A 3,937-nucleotide genomic window follows, 5' to 3' on the forward strand; every position below is an offset into this window, starting at 1 on the left:
CCCTCCCACGCTCAAGCTATCCTCCAACCTTAGCCTCCTGAGTAGCTGGGACTATAGGCACATGCCACCATAGCTAGCTAATTTTTGTATTTTTTAGTAGAGACGGGGTTTCACCATGTTGGCCAGGCTGGTCTTCAACTCCTGACCTCAGGTGATCCGCCCACCTTGACCTCCCAAAGTGCTGGGATTACAGGAGTGAGCCAACGCACCTGGCCCGTGAAACCCCATTCCTACTAGAAATACAAAACTTAGCCAAGTGTAGTGGCAGGCACCTGTTATCCCAGCTACTTGGGAAGCTGAGGAAAGAGAATCGTTTGAACCTGGGAGGCAGAGGTTGCTGTGAGCAGAGATCTCACCATTGCACTCCAGCCTGGTAGACAAGAGCAGAATTCCAGATCAAAAAAACAAAACAAAACAAACTCTATAAGAGACCGTCTTTAATTACTGAGCAACCAGAAACTATGTGAACTTGGACCTAGTTTCAGTTTCATTCCTAGATAACCAAATAAACTGGAAAAACCACCAGCAGTAGTAAATCAACCCCTTTATTCCAAAAGATTGGAAGCTCTTGCTCAATGGAACAGAATTGTGGGAGGAAATTAGAGTGCAGAATTAGCCTATGTGCAGACTGTATAAGGACAAACAAAAGGTTCTTGAAATTTTGTCAGTATTTAACATTTCTTTTGTCTCAGTCTGAGTTTTTACTATTATTTTTCCTTTCCTTTCACCCTGACCAAGACTTTTTACCTTTTTGTTTTTTAAATTTAAATTCAGTCTCTGGAGAGGCTGTCAAAAATTAGCAATGCCGACTGTACTTCATGTCATCATGGAGGGATGCTGGAAAAAGTTCTCAATTAGTAATAGTTGACTCCGTTTCAAAAAAAGAAAATACTGATTCAGTAGGTGGGAGAGTCTGGGTGTCTCCATTTCCAACAAGCTTCCAGGTGAGGCCTATGCTACCTGTCACACTTTGAGAAGCTAGCAGTTAGATGATACATGTGACACACCTGTAATTAGGCAGCTATCTGAAAGATTTTTCCTTTTCTTACAGTCAGGATTCACCATTCAATTCAAAGATTTAATTCTCACATGTTAAGAGCTGCAGAGGGAAAACGTATAACCTAACTCCTTATTCAGTTAGGTGGCCTTTAATAAAAATAACATAAGCATTGAGATTAAATCTGGCTTTCCCCTTACCCGGAGAGTTAATTTGACTTTGAAAAGTTAACTCCTCGGAGCCACAGTTATCTCACGTAACAATCCTCAGCGGTTATCACATTAAAGTAAGAACGCGAAACAGTAAAATAGAACATCAGCAATTACCAAACCAGAATATGACTTGCTCATGTGGGTGGGTTGGACATCCGTCCCGCCAGGCGGTGGAGGAACCTTCTGCTCCGCCCTGACACTTCAGTGCACTAAGTATCACGAAAGGATTTGCTAACTGCGGGAATCCCTCCCCCCACCCCCCAAAAACAGTTTTAAATATAAAAACGGGAACACTGATCTCTCTTGAATTAAGCCTAACACAACTATGTCCTTTCATTCTTAGGAGACACGCAGGTGCACAAAACCAACAGAAAGTTACAAAAAATAGCCTGGAAGCATGAAAAGATGAGATAAGACCCATTAATAATGCGAGCGTTAAGAAAAGTCGGATGTTAGGTGGGACAAAGAAGAAGTGAGCAAAGCTAACAGATCACGGGACACGTGGGGTTAGGGAGCCCTAAAGCGCCTCACTAGTACGCACTGCTGGATCTGACAAGAAGCAGGTGGGGCGCTCCCTCCGAGGCAGATTCGGTGCCTCAGTGCAGGAGCCGCTTCCGGCGGCCTTCCCGGCTCCACTGCTTTGTCTGCCGCCCGTAGACCCCACATACCGCTCCAAAGCTTTAGGAGTCCAGAGCCTGCCGCACCATTAGGGCCACACCTACAGATGAGATAGAGACCCAGGCGACGCGGAGCGAGACCCTCGGTTCACAGCCCCGGCCTCAGTGATCGCAAACAAGCAGACTAACTCAGGGAGTCAAAGAGCGAAGGCGCTGGCGGGGAAAGGCTCTGCAGACTCTTCCCAGGTGACCTGTCACCTTCGTCGCTTTTGCCCTCCTATTGGCTGATAATGAGTCTAACGTCAGGACACAGTGTCCAGTCAGTGAAGGTCTTTTTAGAGTGAAGCGCTCATTGGTGGTTTAAGGGAATGCGCTAAGTGTTCAAGGGATGGATCCAATGAAGACTCAGGAGCACTACATTGGCCCTAACGACTCGCCGTCCACCAGGCACTAACCAAAGAAATTTGATTCCGGGTGGGAAACTCGCACATTCACGACCTCAATTCCTAGCGTTCGGGGCATGGTAGGACTTCGCTCCTGCGTTCGGAACTTCAAATTGAGCGTTTCTTCTTTAGCAACTCTTGCAATTCTAAATAAAGGCAGTACCTAATATTTTATTGGCTTCTGTTTTAATTCATGATTTTTGTTTTTTTTTACTGTACTTTAGCGCTGCATTAGGCGTTCCTTGGATTTCCTTTCTTTTTGTCTCCCTAGCAGCTTGAAAGACGCAAAGTACAGTTTTCGTTTGTTAAGGTAATAATTTATTTGGGGGACGAATTTTTCTTTTTTTTTTTCTTGTAAGGAATTTATGATCAGAATCTTCTCAAATTCGTCATATTTGTAGTTTATCAAAGTAAGGATTTAAGTTTTTGTTTTCTTTACGCATTGATTTTATTTTAAAAAACATTTCTCTAAATATAAACCTACTCTTAACGCACAGGCAGATCTTTGAGAATAATGTACCCATTGCAATCAATAACCCCAATGAACAGATTCTGGATTCGCTCTGTAACAGTTTGATTTGGCCACGTAGCTCATATATTAAAGTCAGAAGGAATATGAGAGTCCTCTAATAGGAAGAGTGTGGATGACAATAAATATTCCAGACTGTATTCTATGCTAATATCTCCTATACTTCGTAAGTGAATTTAAAAACCAAGCGGTTACTTCTTGAATTTCTTTGTGTTCCCTTTTCTCGGTTATCCTCTTCCTTCCAATAAACTCAAGAAAAATAGGAGCAAAATAAGCAAAGTAGAAAACAAACGTGTCGGGCGCGGTGGCTCACGCCTGGATTCCCAGCACTTTAGGAGGCCGAGGCGGGCGGATCATTTGAGGTCAGGATTTCGACACCAGCCTGGCCAACATGGTGAAACTGTATCTACTAAGAATACAAAACAAAAACAAAAAATGGGCGTCGTTGCGGGCGCCTGAAATCCCAGCTACTCCGGAGGCTGAAGCAGGAGAATCGCTTGAACCTGGGAGGCGGAGGTTGCAGTGAGCCAGGATCACTCCACTGCACTCCAGCATGGGCGACAGAGCGAGACTGTCTCAAAAAAAATCCAAAGGGCACAGCCAGGTTAAACAATCTATTTGGTGGAGTGAATTAAATTTTGTTCAGTGTAGTTACTAAAAACAAAAAAAAATAAACTTGCTATTTTTGTTAATGTTAATATATTAGAAAGTCGGGCACGGTGGCTTACGCCTGTAATCCCACCACTTTGGGAGACCGAGGCGGGCGGATCACCTGAGATCGGGAGTTCGTGACCAGCCTGACCAACATGGTGAAACCCCATCTCTACTAAAAATACAAAAATTAGCCGGGCGTGGTGACCCGCGCCTGTAATCTGAGCTACTCATGAGGCCAAGACAGGAGAATCTCTTGAACCTGGGAGGCAGAGGTTGCAGTGAGCTGAGACGGCACTCCTGCACTCCAGCCTGGGTGACAGAGTGATACTGTCTCAAAAACAAAAAAAAATGTCGGGCTTGGTAGCTCACGCCTGTAATCCCAGCACTTTGAGAGGCCAAGACAGGCGGATCTCCTGAGGTCAGGAGTTCGAGACCAGCCTGACCAACATAGTGAAACTCCATCTCTTATAAAAAAAATAAATAAA

The 3,937-nt window shown here is 44.4% G+C and overlaps 1 protein-coding gene across 1 annotated transcript in view; it reads right to left on the reverse strand.

Moving 5' to 3' along the window:
- The window catches only part of ARMC1 (armadillo repeat containing 1), a 29,005-nt gene extending 26,914 nt beyond the window's left edge, over positions 1 to 2,091 (reverse strand). Inside the window, exon 1 of the mRNA XM_017547462.2 lies at positions 1,878 to 2,091. The gene's annotated coding sequence lies outside the window, so the exon portion shown is untranslated. The remainder of the gene's footprint in view (positions 1 to 1,877) is intronic.
- Positions 2,092 to 3,937: the final 1,846 nt, after the last annotated feature.

The sequence above is a fragment of the Cebus imitator genome, unplaced genomic scaffold (assembly GCF_001604975.1).
Source record: "Cebus imitator isolate Cc_AM_T3 unplaced genomic scaffold, Cebus_imitator-1.0 Scaffold198, whole genome shotgun sequence".
NCBI lineage: Eukaryota > Metazoa > Chordata > Mammalia > Primates > Cebidae > Cebus > Cebus imitator.